Source organism: Lacerta agilis, chromosome 11, assembly GCF_009819535.1.
Source record: "Lacerta agilis isolate rLacAgi1 chromosome 11, rLacAgi1.pri, whole genome shotgun sequence".
Taxonomy (NCBI): domain Eukaryota; kingdom Metazoa; phylum Chordata; class Lepidosauria; order Squamata; family Lacertidae; genus Lacerta; species Lacerta agilis.
The window spans coordinates 60,453,521-60,469,996 of record NC_046322.1 but is presented as its reverse complement, the minus strand read 5'-3'; positions in this window follow the sequence as shown (position 1 = coordinate 60,469,996).

The window sequence follows — 16,476 nt, the reverse complement described above, 5'->3', positions numbered from 1 at the left end:
TGTGGGATGTTCTGACCCAGGTGCCAAAATAACTTGGCTGGCCTTGGATCCTTTACACCATGACTTGATCGGTGGGTGGGTGGTTGTTGGGTACCATTTGGTGCTCTGCCTCAGGCAACGAAATGTCTTGGGCATATGTGTAATGCTTTATGTAATGCCACAACAATACTTGGAATAAATCACCTTATGCAAGCAGAATAAATTTAAGAACCTGGAAAATTTGTGTGTGTGTCGGGGGGGGGGTAGTATAGGCCTAAATCAAATTGTCTCTGTGAAGACAGTTCTCGTTTATTGTAGACTTGCAGTTTTTGGTATGTGTGTTGGTTCTGAAAGCTGGCAGCACCCTGACAAATTCCTTTAGTTTTACACCTACAAAGGAAACACAGAAACCAAGACTGAGGCTGAGTCAATATTGGGGCATGGTGGGGAGAGAGACTATCCAAGGTGGTTTACAAAAGAACATATTCATTATGGGGATGATCCATTCAAAGGAAAGCAATTCTAACTGCCACTGATCTGTGTACTCTCCCTGAGTTTAGTGGGGTTTAATGCTTAACTTGGCTGGGTTGTGCCCAGTGTTTCTCCTAGCACACACTGATGTTAGGGGAAAGCCCTTTGTTTCAAAAGAGCATCTCTAGAACTCAGGCTGCAGATCATCTGGGTATGATAAAAGCAGCAAAGAAAACTGCTTTGAAAGAATCCCTTTGAAGCAGAAATCAAAACATGGATACTTCCAGAAATTAATTATGAATATTTGGGTAATTATGAATATTTGAGAAGGGGACAACAGAGGATGAGATGGTTGGACAGTGTTCTCGAAGCTACCAACATGAGTCTGGCCAAACTGTGGGAGGCAGTGGAAGATAGGCGTGCCTGGCGTGCTCTGGTCCGTGGGGTCACGAAGAGTCGGACATGACTGAACGACTGAACAACAACAACAACATTGTATGCAAACTGCATACAGAAGATAATCCATTCACATGGAGAAGGGTGAACAGAATATGGTTCTTTCCCTCCTCCCCTGTCTGAACATGATCAAAGCCTTCCTGTGGGTTTGCCAAGTCAGTGGAAGCAGATGACAGTCAATAATGGAAAGAGGAGGGTGGCATTTTTAAATACAGTGGCTGCACATGAAAATGTGATGAACAGACAAAAGTGGTTTGCATTTATATCAGATGAGCTGCAAAAACTTGATGCAGCCCTGTGAATAACTTCAATAATATAAAGCTTCTAGAATGAACTGTAATGTATACAGTTGGGTCCTACCTATGTTTGCTCACCCCCCATAAAAATGCGAGGAGGCTGCATTGTCACTCAGCTTCCCAAGGCAATCTCTAGTTTCCTAGACAAGGGGACTGAAGGAAGCAAAGTGAGACACTCCCTCTTTCAGGCTCCACTCCCTCTGATCACCTCCATCGTTCCTGTAATAACACTGGGGGGGTGGGGGGTGGGTGGAATCCCCTGTTTCCCAATGAGAGCAGCACCCAGTGCCAGCAGAGGAAACAAATCTCATGTATTTCTTTTGGTTTTGCTACCGCTTAACTTATTTTGATATTAACACTTTGAAATATGGAGTTGGATGCTGGAAGGGCCCAAAGGAGTGCAAAAGTGTCAGACCTTCCAAGTGTCGCTGTTTTCCCTGGATGTTCCTGATTTATAGAAGCTGTCCTGGTTTCTGATTTGATCCCAGAATATTCCGCTTTCCCTTTGGATGTCCCTATTGTCATTGGAGAAATGTTGGAGGGTATGGCGTTATCAGACCCCCAAGCTGTCTGAAGGCCATCCTGTATAGGGAAGGATTTTTAAAATGCTTAATGTTTTATTATGTTTTTATATGTGTTGAAAGCTGCCCAGAGTGGCTAGGGCAACACAGTCAGATGGCCAGGTTATACAGTAAAATTGTCATTATGGAATGGGACGTCCCTATTTTCATTGGAGAAATGTTGGAGGGTATGAAGTGTCATCCTCTGCTGTTGCCAGGTGCTTCTCTCATAAGGAAATGGGAGATCAACCCAGTAGCTTCTGCTTCATCTTAGGGGCCTCTGGGACCATTTCCCATTTTTCAACAAGAGCAATGTCTCACTGTCCTAGTACCACTGCGTTTTCCAGACATTTGGGGGCTGTGCAGAGCTGGCTGGTTTCTGTGGGGGAGCAGAAACAGGCTAACTCCGCTCACTCTAGAATCTTTATTCAGCGATGGACATTGACAGATACCTGGAAATGCCAAACACTAATGCCAGGCCTAGGCTACACAGGCATGACATAAAAGAGTAATAATGGTCATGCTCAGATCAAAATCTGACATGGTAGGGTGAAATGACAGGCAGAGCCAAAGGGACAGACATTTTAATGGCTCATTTACCTATGCCGGAGTCACCAGTGTGGTGCCTGCATTCTGAGGTGTCCCTACCGGTGCCTCCTATAGCACCCATGAAAGGGCTCAGTAAATGCTCCCTCCAAAATCCACAACACATGAATGACTGTTTGCTCTTCCTGCTAGTACTGCTCCTGCTAGTACTGACTCAGTGTGTCTGATATCAGACACATAGCCTTAAACATACCCAGCACCTTTCACTGGATGCCAGGATGGGCCTTTTCATCACTTGAATGTTTGTGCCATGTGAAGAAGCCTAGAGCTTTAATTCTTCACTGCACCAGGGCTCTGCAGTGGAAGAGCCAAGGGAAATGAAGTGGAAAGGTGGATATCTAGCAGGCAGGTGGCTCTCAATTTGCATTGAAGCCAACCAATTGCAGGAGAGATCTTAAAAACCTTTCCCACAGCACTGACAGTAATGTAAAAATGTCTTCGTTGCCATTGCAATGGGGAAGTGTCATCTGTCAGAACTGTTCTGTGTGGTGAATACCCAGCAAATTCTGGCTGCTTTCTCCTTCTAGCTAAGTTGTCATCTGCCTACTTTAACAATTTTCTTGCAGACAGAATTGCCTGTATATTTTGCTTGACACTTGAGCTGCAATTTGATTAGAGAATTAACAGTAACTCCAACCCAGCACCAGTTGGATGCTATCCTCCGATTTTCATCTAATGGATAGGAAAGGAGAAGTAGACTTGCTGTAGGTAAGAGCTTACCCACTCAAAAAACAAAAAAACAAGGAAAGATATATGATCTAGGGCTGTAGGGGGGGGAATATGCAGCCTTCAAAAAATTAACAGAAATTAGAATGAATGTTACAACAGCAAAATATTCGCAAAATGGCAGGAGGAATGGGAAAAGCTTAGCATAGTTTAAAATAACTTCAACAAAGCTTGCAATGTGGTAGGAATCAGGAATGGTGCCATCAGTGCTATTTAAGGGATGCCCAGAACTATTGTGCAGCCATATTTCAAGCCACATTCTCTATCACAAATATATGAGTGTTGGAAAAGTGTAGTCTCTAAAAAGTGGAAGAACCTCCCTGAGAAAAGGGACATGAATTCTGTGCAACGAGTGAGTCAGAACTGCACATTTAATGTGTAAAACACAGCCTTCTAGTCTGGGCTTAGTTTCAGGAAGTATCACCCACAAATTTGGTGTGTGTGGATGGATTGGTAGTAGCGCAGAAATGAGTATGTTACAAGTTTGACTGCATCTTGCTAGGTCAAAGCCACATGGGGGAACTTGGTTCTTCCTCTGTTTAAGCATTGATATTTCCTCGATGGGATGTACTCAAGGATGGCGCTTGTCAACTATCTTGATATATTTTGCAAGTTCTTTTCTTAATCTCCTCTATTATTTATAAATTTCATTTCATTTAAGAATTGCTTCCCATGTGGCATCCTGAAGTGATTTACAATGTAAGTACATACGGTATATAAAAGTGTTGCACATATTAAAAAACAGTTAACACAATTGTATATATGAAAACAATTAAAATTATAAATATAAAAACAGTTTAAACAACAATAACACATGCATAAAATCATGCAAATCCATGACAGATGCCAACTGGGATTAAGATTTTAGAGGGCTTGTTGAACGAGTACTTTCCTTATCAGGTGCTAAAAAAATAATAGAGAAGGTGCTTTTCTGTTGTGCAAAGGGAAGGTGTTCTAAAGGAAAGGGCCCAATTCTGACATCATGCAGAACAGACATTTCAATAGGATGGTCTCTGCAGGATGCCATGTTTGACTGCAGAATGCCATGTTTGACTGTATAGGGGATGCAGCCCCTTGGGTATCCTGGTCCCAAGCTGTATAGGGCTTTGTATACCAAAACTAGCCCCCTGAACCTTGCCCAGTAGCTAATTGACAGCCAATACAAATCTTTCAGCAGTGGGGTAAGAGGATGCTGATATTCTGCTCCAGTGAGCAATGGAGCTCCGCACTTCACCCTAGCTGCAGCTTCCAGGTCAACCTCAAACGGCAGCCCCACACAAAGCACATTGCAGCAATCCAACCTCAAGTTACCTGCAGGTGGAGCTTAACAGGATCCCAGCAGCCTTTGCTTCCCACCCCCTTTCCTTTTCTCTAGGCTACCCTAGTCCAGTGGCGAAGTGCATCTTCCCAGTGTCTGAGGTGGGCCTGTCCAGGTGTGCTGGGGGCAGGGCGGGGCAGAGAGGGCAATGTGAGGAGGAGGATGCAGCAGGGTAGGTGAAAGATACTCGGAGTCGAGTGTGAATTTCATGCTCTTTATTCAGCTCATAGTAGTGAGGAATGTAGTTCCCCCAAAACGTTTGCTTTATATACACTATTTACACAATGGACCCCACGTGATTGGCTAATTCAGGGATACTCCTGTATGCCAATCAGAGTGCAGATTCACTTCCACCTGGAGCTGGATTGGGTGGCTCCTGCGGACCAATCAGACTGCTGCAATCTCAATCCTATTGTTCTGGGACCTATCAGACTGCTGCAATCTCAATCCTATTGTTCTGGGACCAGTCAGACTGCTGCAATCTCAATCCTATTGTTCTAGGACCAATCAGCCTGCTGCAGTTTGGATCCTATTCAACTCAGTACATAACACCCCTCCCCTCTAAGTTCCAGTCCTGCCTGGGAGGTTGCATCCATAGTCCTCAAGGTACGCTGGCCGCCTACGTGTGCGTTGCGGCCTGGGCTGTTCCCTGGTCAGGGGTTCTGGTTCTGGCTCGTGTTCCGAGGCTGCTGGTTGTGATGGGGCTGTTTGGTCTGGCACAACCAGCTCGCTCTGTCGTGGCTCTGGTTCCGGTGCCCTTTCGGCCTCGCGGGTCCTCTCAGTATTTACTGATTCTGCCTCCCCTGCCGGCCCTTCCTGCTCTACGGGTCTCAATGCCCCACCCCAACATAGAGAAAATTTATGTAGAGGTACAGATAGAGGGGCCCCCGTGCCGCATGGAGCTGGACACAGGTTCAACCCTATCCATAATCTCGGCACGGACTTTAAGGAAACTGTGCCCTAGTGGGGGTCCCAAACTCAGGCCGGCGCCGTTCACCCTCCGGGACTTCCAGAAACGTAAGGTCCCCACAATGGGGGTGGGGACCTTCAGGGTGCAATATCGAGGGCGGACGCGGCAACTGGACTTGCTCGTGGTCAAGGGCTCCTACGTTAGTACATAACCGTAGGCAAGCACCCTTCCAATCCACCTGATCCAACTGATGGAAAGGGCACATGCCTGTTGCATCCTCTTGATGCCCTGGCAGCCCAACACTGGCAAAGCAGCACAGGGGTGGCAGGGGTGGCGTGAGGAGCAAAATATGCCCTGGAAAAAACTGTGCCTGGGGCAATGGCCCCCTTCGCCCCTCCCATGCTATGCTTTTGCCTTGGTCAATGGTATCAAAAACCTCTGAAAGACCAAGTTAGAATAGCAGGGTCATATTCTTCCTGTCCTCTCTACAAAGGCCATCTATCTGGGTGACCAAGGCCAATTCATTTCCATGTCCAGGCCTGAATCCCTGTTGGAACGGATCCAGAGAACTGGTTTCATTGCAGCTGTTGCACCACAACCCTTCCAATCCCATGTCCTGGAAATGGGGTATTTGCGACCCGGCAGTAGCGGTCACAAAGCCCTGGGTCCAGGGCTGGTTTTTTCAGGAGTGGTCAGATCACCACCTCCTACATATCATCTCTGTGTATATGATGTTGTTGGACAAGATCAGGTGGAAACCTGGAATTTGGGGCTGTTGTTATACTGATGGCACCTATCTCTGTGCTCCATTTCCTCTAGTCCATGTCATGCACTGTATTTGTTCAGTGCCTGCTATTGTTGAGAGATGTGAGGCTAGAAAGCAGAGGCAGACTGGAATAAGAGGAAGAAGAGTTTGGATTTGATATCCCGCTTTATCACTACCTGAAGGAGTTTCAAAGCTGCTAACATTCTCCTTTCCCTTCCTCCTCCACAACAAACCCTCTGTGAGGTGAGTTGGGCTAGTCACAAAGAAGTGACTAGCCCAAGGTCACCCAGCAGCTGCATGTGGAGGAGCGGAGACGCGAACCCGGTTCTCCAGATTACCCACTCTTAACCACTACACCACTAAGGAAATTGCATAAGCTGTTCCTTAGCCTCCTGCTGGGTTAGGTGTTCTGAGGGCTCCTTGTGGGTAGCACTGTTGTCCAAATTGGTCCTGACTGTGATTGACAGGATTCTGAGCTTTCGTGATAACAGCCCCAGTGACATCCTCAAGTTGCAGTTTTGGAAAAAAAAGGCATGCACTTCCAGTTCTTGTTACACAGGATTTCTTCCCTCACTCGTCCTCTTCATAGCTTGGAATGTTTCCCTTGCACCCAGATTTGCAAGGCATGCAAAGACAGAAAAGATTGGTTAGTTTGTGAGGAAGAAGGCTGTCAGATCTTCATGCTAAATCTGGTACCTGCTGGGGTAGAGATTTGTTACAATTTTCATGGAAAGTTCACAGGGGAGGATGACACCTCCCCGTTTCACCAACACTCCCATTTTATTTTTAAAAGGAAACACATTGTAAGGGCTGCCTCACGAATTCCTGGCAGGAAATGTCAAGGCCTTCTGTAAATTTTCAAAAATGATTATTACACACTAGTGGTTTTTGAACATCTAAAATACCTACTTTATACTGTGGCCAGGCCAGTCACAGGATACGATGTGCCAATGCAGCCAATCGCCTCTCCCAGCCCAAGCCCTGGTCTTTGATTATGTCTCTGCTTGCTATATGCAACTGACTAGCATGCAGCTACAGTATTGTGTAACAGAAGCAGCAGCTTTTAGAACTGCCTCTGTTCAGGGCCGGCCCTACCATTCAGGTAGAGTGAGGCAGCTTCAGATGGTGGATGCTGAGTGGCAGGGAATGGCAAGAGGGCTGTCCTATGCTCCCTATGCTAGTCTGCTGCCCTCAGGTGCAGTGTTGTGTCAACAGCACTGAAGTAAGATTCATACTCAGTTTCTGTATGTGGAATTTGGGGAGCAGCAAACTGTCTTGGGGCAGCCCTAGGATGAATTATGTGCACGCCACCTTCGGGAGACCATTCTTCCAACTGCCTTGAAAAGCTGTGCTGAATGTCCAACATCAGTGTGGGATAAACTCATGCATGGCATCTGAGTGCATCTGCAAATGCAGATTTTAAGATGCAAGACATAAATAAGGTTCATATCGCTTCTGAAATTTGGCAAGGTCATGGAAGTGTGTGAACAGTTAATCACTGACCATTCTGAATAATAAAGGTTAAGATGTGGTAGTTAATAGGTTTAAGTGCACAGATGAGGGCTTGGAAGGGACAGTAGAATATTTATCTCCATTTGTAAAGGAAACAGATTCTTGTTTGCCTTAATCCAAAACACTAGCCCGGTGAATTCTGTGCTGAATTATTTTGTGCAATCCCACTGAAATCAAGGGGATTAAGATAGGGCAGGAAAAAATCTTGGTGGAATCCAGCATTCAGAGACATGTGACACAAAAAATACTGAAGCACTTTAACTGCCTTCTGCACAAAGCACATGTGAGCGTATTGTGACTGGGCAGAGAATTGTTTCCTTGGGCTTGCCTTAGCTATAATTAAATTGAGGGAGGAGGGGAGAAGCCCTTTCAAGTGGAGAACAACAATACAGCTCCTAGGGCAGAAAGTCAGCTAATTCACTGACCTTGATCTCACATCCATGCGCACTCGTGTCTCTGTGTGTTTCCAATGTAGATGGAGCAATCCTCTGACTAATTCGCCGTCTCTATTGTGGGGCTTCTGCTGCTGCTGCTGAGCTCATGTTGTTGATCTTGTTTTACAGCAGTCCTGCCTGTTGTGCAAAGAACAGAATGTTCTCTTCTGTGAACTGAGGTTGAACTTATCCAGCCCACTTTGTCTCAGGAACCACACACTTATAGGGGAAAGAGAGAAGGAGTGAGATTGATTTTGTTTTTAATTTAAAAAAGTCATAGGATTTGGTTTCATTTGAGCTATTTAGGATTTGGTTTCCTGTTTATATGAAAACACAAACACTTAAAAATCTGAGCAAACATGCTTTTAAAGGACAAACTGTTAATGTAGCCCTAGCTGCTTCACAGAAATGGAATAAGCATTCTTGGATTGCTTCTTTTTTCTTTTTTGGTATCAAGGCAGAGCTAAGCATTGCAAATTTGTTTTACTTTCCTACATTTCTCCTGTTAGATTGCATGCTTCCCTTCCAAAGCTGGCATTTCAAACTAAACTCACATTCAGGAGCAAATGGATAGAGCAGGGAGCCTAACTTCTGTTTAAGCCCTGTTGAGCGCAGTGACAGCAAAACTGGGATAAAGAGATTCAGAACATCATCCTGCTTATTTTGGGTTCATCAAAACAATGCATGACTTTAAGAAGTGGTTTGCAGTGCAGGCGATTTCTTTGGCTGACATCCATATTGTGGAAAAACAGTGTGCACCGCAGAAGAGCAATGATATCATCCATTGGCTGCTTTAGCAAGTTGCTAGGGAAGCATCAGAATTTCACAGGAGCACTGGAATCCAAAATATGCACCTCCAAAAGCCGGCATATTTTGCATTATATTGTGACCAAAAGGATATTTCAGTATCACATATTAAAGAGTTTTTCATTTTGAATAAGAAACTTTATTATGATTATCATTTTTCATACAGAATGTTTATTGACATAAGGGTGCATGAAATGCAGTAAGAATAATGAACGTGTCCTCACGATGACGAGGAACAGGGAGGGAACTCTGAGCTGTCAGAGACTTCATTCGTTCCTGATGCAACTACTACAGTAGCCCCTCCACCGCAGGTAATACCTAATCCAGTACCTGCGACACCTGTTGTCAGGAGATCAAGTCGCAGGACCCCACAGTATCTGAGGGATTACGTCTGCTGTGCTCACTAGGGGGGGGGGTGTTGTGTACTGATTCAAGGGTTATCATATCTGTATTACTATTGTCTGTATTCACATTAGGGGAAAGTAACTGCCTTCCTGTTCCAGAAGGAACAGCTACTATTGGTTCATTCAAGTTGCTGCATTTGGATCCTCAGTCTTATTGGTTTCCACCAAAAGACAGCTTTGTGATTTCTTGAGATTGTTCCCTCCAAAATGTATCCTTTCTAGCCAGTCTTCTGACCCTGTATATATGCAGCTTCCCTCTCCTCAGTTCCCCAGTCTTGTTTGCCTGAATAAAGAGTGTTGCATGAAGAAGCTGTCTCCTGCTTGCTATGTCAGAGAGCTGAAATCACTTGCTGAAATCATTATCCCCACACTACTACAAATAATAATAATAATAATAATAATAATAATAATAATAATAATAATAATAATAATAATAATTTATTTGTACCCCGCCCATCTGGCTGGGTTTCCCCAGCCACTCTGGGCGGCTTCCAACAAATAATTAGGATACATTAAAATGTCACAGATTAAAAATTTCCCTGAACAGGGCTGCCTTCAGATGTCTTCTGCATGTAAGGTAGTTGTTTATCTCTTTGACATGAGATGGGAGGGCGTTCCACAGGACGGGTGCCACTACTGAGAAGGCCCTCTGCCTGGTTCCCTGTAGCTTTGCTTCTCGCAGTGAGGGAACCGCCAGAAGGCCCTTGGCGCTGGATCTCAGTGTCCGGGCTGAACGATGGAGGTGGAGACGCTCCTTCAGGTATACAGGACCAAGGCCGTTTAGGGCTTTAAATGTCAGCACCAACACTGAATTGTGCTCAGAAATGTACCGGGAGCCAATGCAGATCTCTCAGGAGCCTGCCACTCCCAGTCACCAGTCTAGCTGCTACATTCTGGATTAATTGCAGTTTCCGGGTCACCTTCAAAGGTAGCCCCACGTAGAGCGCATTGCAGTAGTCCAAGTGGGAGATAACCAGAGCATGCACCACTCTGGCGAGACAGTCTGTGGGCAGGTAGGGTCTCAGCCTGTGTACCAGATGGAGCTGGTAGACAGCTGCCCTGGACACAGAATTAACCTGTGCTTCCATGGACAGCTGGGAGTCCAAAATGACTCCCAGGCTGCGCACCTGGTCCTTCAGGGGCAGTTACCCCATTCAGGACCAGGGAGTCCCCCACACCCGCCGGCCCCCTGTCCCCCCAAAACAGTACTTTTGTCTTGTCAGGATTCAACCTCAATCTGTTAGCCGCCATCCATCCTCCAACCACCTCCAGGCACTCACACAGGACCTTCACCGCCTTCACTGGTTCTGATTTAAAAGAGAGGTAGAGCTGGGTGTCATCCGCATACTGATAAACACCCAGCCCAACCCACCCACCCCCGATGATCTCTCCCAGCAGCTTCATACAGATATTAAAAAGCATGGGGGAGAGGACGGAACCCAGAGGCACTCCACAAGTGAGAGCCCAGGGGTCTGAACACTCATCCCCCAACACCACTTTCTGGACACGGTCCCAGAGAAAGGAGCAGAACCACTGTATAACAGTGCCCCCAGCTCCCAGCCCCTCTAGACGGTCCAGAAGGATGTTATGTTCAATGGTGTCAAAGGCCGCTGAGAGATCCAGCAGAAGTAGGAAACAGCTCTCACCTTTGTCCCTAGCCCGCCGGAGATCATCGACCAGCATGACCAAGGCAGTTTCAGTCCCATGATGAGGCCTGAATCCTGATTGGAAGGGATCCAAATGGTCCGCATCTTCCAGGCGTGCTTGGAGTTGTTCAGCAACCACCCGCTCAATCACCTTGCCCAAGAATGGTAGATTTGATACTGGGCGATAGTTGGTCATATTGGCCGGGTCTAAGGATGTTTTTTAAAGAAACGGTTTAATAACCGCCTCTTTCCGTGGGTCTGGGAAGACTCCCTCACAGAGGGAAGCATTCACCACCCCGCGGAGCCCTTCACCCAGCCCTTCCCGGCTCGCTTTTATTAGCCAGGATGGGCAAGGATCAAGGAGACAGGTGGTCGGTTTCACTCGTCCAAGCAGCCTGTCCACATCCTCGGAGGTAACAGATTGGAATTGATCCCATGAAACATGACTAGACAGGGCTCCAGCACTCTCCTGCCCTGGGTGGAGTCTACCTCCTTCTGAAAAAGACCCTTTTGAATTGCAACAACAAGGTTGGAAGACAGCGAAGAAAATTAAAGGAAAGAAAAATCAAATGCAGAAGAAAAATAGACAGAGAATCCCATAAGATGGCTTCTGTTCTGCGTGAGATCGTTTTGTCTTGGTTTTTATGACTTGCTTTGTAACTTTAATATCATAGAATGTTCCTGGGAGGGGGGAGGTGATTTTTGTCATCCCCTATTGTTAATACTACTGAAAGAGTAGAATTTACTGCTCTGTGGATACCACAATGGTTCCAACAGTAGGAGGGAAGTTTCTTGTTGTAAGTGGGAGGGGAAAGAGGGGGGGAGGGGATGTTCGGGGTTTGTTCACCATCCAGCTGTTGAACACAAGTTGTCAACAATTGCCTTTTAGATATAACGCTTTCCACATGCTCCTATATCGTACTAATCCTGGTGCAAGTATGGATAATTTAAAAATAATTACATGGAATGTTAATGAGCTGGGGTCACCTATAAAAAGGATACGGGTTTGGAAGGAATTAAGAAAGGGGAGACCAGACTTGATTCTGATCCAAGAGACTCACCAGAGTGTTAAGTTGTGGGTGGACACAGCAGATGACACAGAGATTTTCAGGCAGCTGTTGTTTATTCTCTGGCTGGAACAGAAGTGAGCTGAAGGGCTCAGCAGCCTGCTTATATAGAACTCAGCTACAATGCAACAGTAACTTTCTGTAGTTACCCAATCCCTGAACATCACTTTTCAATCCTTCATTTGCATGTGCAGACCTGAGTGAAAACTGCAGCAGAATGAACTATATACACACACCCCTAGTGGCCTAGGGTGAGAACTTCAATATATAACACAGAGGAAGAGGGGGGTTACAATAAGTGTGTCTCCCCTCCCCTCCTCTGGGGGACAGTGGTTTGCCTCTCAGGGAACATCTAAGGCTTGTGGGGTAGCAACATGGGTTTCGGATAAATCAGAATTTAAACCAGAACAAACTCTTAGTGATCCTGATGGACGTTACTTGTTTATCAGGGGCACATTGCAGGACCAATGGTTGACTATAGGTAATCTTTATGCACCAAACAACCAACAGGAAGAATTTTTGGAAAAAACATTGACGGACCTGGAATTTTTTTTTAAAAAGGTAAAACAATCCTGGGGGGATATTTTTAATTTAGTCCTAAATGAATATTTTGACAGAAATTGTTCAGGCCAGAAAAATTATCAATAGAAGCTCCCCATCAACAAAAAATCCTCTGTATAGAATTCTTTAAAAATTCAGTTTAAATGATATCTGGCAAATGGCAAACTCTGATTTAAGGGACTATACTCACTTTAGTAATCGCCATACAAACTACTCTAGAATTGATTATTTATTGACATCAGAGGGATGGATCCATCAGATCCACTCCTCAGAGATCAAAGCAAGAGAAGTCTCTGACCATGCTATGGTTATTGCTGAACTGCTGAGAGAAGGAGGATAGCCAAGGAACCCAGTATGGAGACTTGACCCATGGCTACTGCAAGATCAACTGGTCCTTGAATGGTTGCAAAAAGAGATACCAGATTTTTTTACGATCAATGATATAGGTTTATATAGCCCAGCTTTAATTTGGGACACATTCAAAGCAGTAATTAGAGGAACATTAATCAGTGAGAAGAGTAGAATAATAAAAAAAGAAATCAAATATTCATCTCCAATTAGAAAAAGAAATAAAAGAATTAGAAGAAAAGCATAAAATAACATGTAACGGAGTGTATCGCAAATTAATTTGAAAAAGGAAAGAGTTAGACATGCCAGAAATACCAAAAATAATAACATCCCTTTGATATTTAAATCAACAATACTATGAATTTAATAATAATAAAATCAACAATTTTGGCAAACCAACGAAAGATACATAAATTAAACAGAACAATCCACTCAATAAAAACAGGCAAAGGCAAAATAACACATGATAAACTTAAAATTAACCAAGCCTTTCATGCTTTCTATAAGACCTTAAACACTTCTGAAACACCATCGCTAAATGCCATTCAGGAATTTCTGGCCACTGTTAACATTCCAAAATTAACAGAAGAGCATGCAACTTACATAAATCAACCCTTCTCACTTGAGGAAATATTAGCTAGTATAAAAAGGACAAAACCATTTAAGGCACCTGAACCAGATGGGTTTACTGGCTATTTTTTATGAAACCTTTTCTGAACTTGTGGCCCCATTCTTGCTGAAATTATTTACAGATATAAAGGATCATGGCCTGATACCTGGAACTTGGAAAAACACACACATCGCAGTGCTACCAAAACCAAATAAAGACTTGGAGTCGGTTGAGTCCTATAGGCCTATCTCATTAATGAATGTTGATTTAAAATTACTTACAAACATTATTGCACATAGGTTAGCGACGATTGTACCAAATTATATACATTTGGATCAGACAGGTTTTATTAGGCAAAGGTCAATAACTACCCCCATTAGGAGGATCCTCAATGGGGTAGTTATTGGGGATCAAAGTTCTAGTCATCTTCAAATTTCATTTTCAAAAGTCGTTTTCCCTTCATTTCTGGACTCTCACCCCAGAAATCGGATATAAATTGTCTTTCAACCCTGGGTCTCTCACCCCCACAGGGTTTTCCATCTTCTTGGAGTTGCGTAGTCACTATATTTTGTTCCTCAAATATCTCCTTAAGTTCCCTAGCAAGGTTTCCTTCCAGTTTAGCAAAGTTCTCAAGTGTCTTTCCTGTTTCATAAAAATTTTCCTCGGCATTCTGCTTCAACAAAATTAGTTTCTGGTTTAACAGTTCTAACTTCAAAAAGATTATCCTTTGTTCATGGGTCCAACCCGGATCTAAAGCCAGTTTAAAAACAAAACCAAGCATGGTAGAAGTAGGCAGAGGGTATCAAGTTTCAGTACTTTTCCATCTTTAGCCACAAGTTTCAGCCGCCATTTCCCCCCGAACCAGGGTGAAAAGATTATAATCCAACAACTTCAAAGAAGAAATACATCCAACATCTTAGTTCCCCTAACAGGGATTCAGCCGATCTCGCTTGTCAAAAAGCTCCGTAGAGACATTGTATCCACTAATGCAGCAGCAGCTAGAAACACTGTTATTTTCTTCATTCAGCAAAGGGAGGAACGGGCTTCCTTTTAACGTTCCTCCCGGAGTGCCAATTACAAAATTTTTTAAGTCCAATTAACTCCGTACTGACAGCTTACGGGGTTCTTCTTCTTTTTTTTTTCAAATCAGGTAGAACGACACGCTCATTGCAGGCGGCGGCCGCCACTTCACCTGCCCGGTTGGGGCATAGCCTCCACAGCCCGGCGCCGTTGTCCCTTCACTCCCGCGCCCCTTTTACAAGGGGAACGGGAGAAGGGTTCAGCGCCATAGTGGGCCCGCTGGAGTGCCCGTGCCGCGGGACGCTCGACCCGCGGTTCAGCGGAGCCCGCTGTGCGGTAGCGGAGCTCCTACCCCCAGTGCAGGCCAGGGTCGTCTCGCTGCCAAAACGACCCTCGACCGCCCGCGATGGCGTCCTTGCCGGAAGTCCCGCCTCCTGAGAAATCTCTATGTGGGACAAGAAGCTACAGTTAGAACTGGATATGGAATAACTGATTGGTTCAAAATTGGGAAAGGAGTACGACAAGGCTGTATATTGTCTCCCTGCTTATTTAACTTATATGCAGAATTCATCATGCGAAAGGCTGGGCTGGATGAATCCCAAACCGGAATTAAGATTGCCGGGAAAAATATCAACAACCTCAGATATGCTGATGGCAGAAAGTGAGGAGGAATTAAAGAACCTTTTAATGAGGGTGAAAGAGGAGAGCGCAAAATATGGTCTGAAGCTAAACATCAAAAAAACTAAGATCATGGCCACTGGTCCCATAACCTCCTGGCAAATAGAAGGGGAAGAAATGGAGGCAGTGGGAGATTTCACTTTCTTGGGTTCCATGATCACTGCAGATGGTGACAGCAGTCACGAAATTAGAAGACGCCTGCTTCTTGGGAGAAAAGTAATGACAAACCTAGACAGCATCTTAAAAAGCAAAGACATCACCTTGCCAACAAAGGTCCGTATAGTTAAAGCTATGGTTTTCCCAGTAGTAATGTACGGAAGTGAGAGCTGGACCATAAAGAAGGCTGATGCTTTTGAATTATGGTGCTGGAGGAGACTCTTGAGAGTCCCATGGAAAATGGGAAAATGTGGGCCTGTTTTGGCTTAAAGACTTTTACAAAGAAAACACCCCATTGTCTGGATTAATACTAAAAGAAATGGTTCAAAACTTTCCCCACAATTGGATAGTAATCCATCAAGTCATCCATTTTATAAGTAGCACAGAAATCTGCTAACAAGGGACGAAGTCACTAACTGCATTTGAAAATATTTTATATACCAAAGACCCAAGGGGTAAAGGTCTAATTGCTTTAATCTATAAAGTGATTGTAAACTTCTCAACCTCAAAGCCCTCCATGTTGAAGACTAGATGGGAAAGAGACTTGGGAGAAGAGATTGATGATGGTTTGTGGGAAGGAATGTGGCAAAAAGCCCCCTTTCGAGCTATTTCTGCCCGAATAAGAGAAAACACCTTAAAGCTAACCCACAGGTGGTACTTGCATCCCCACATTGCTAAGCAAAATAAGACAAAAATATTTCTCCGCAATGTTGGAGAAATTGTGGGAATGAAGGAACATTTATACACATGTGGTGGAAATGCCCATTGATTAAAAACTTGTGGTTAGAAATATTTCAGGAAATGGAACAAATTACATCTCAATCGATCAATTTAGATTCCAAAATAGCATTGCTTTCTATATTTGCAGATGAAGCACAAGAAAAAGACTTAATTGTGCATCTTATTACTGCAGCACGTCTTGCTGTTGCTGGACACTGGACGACATTAAACGTGAACCTATATGAAGTTTGGTATGCTTATGTCTGATAATTAATTTTGATGGAAAAGTTAACAGAAAGGGTACGTGAAAGAAAACAACGTGAGAAATTACATAACTTTTACATAACGTGGTCCTCCTTTATTACATATGCATCAAAGAAAGAACATGCATTTAAACCACCTATAACACATGGGAACATTGTGGA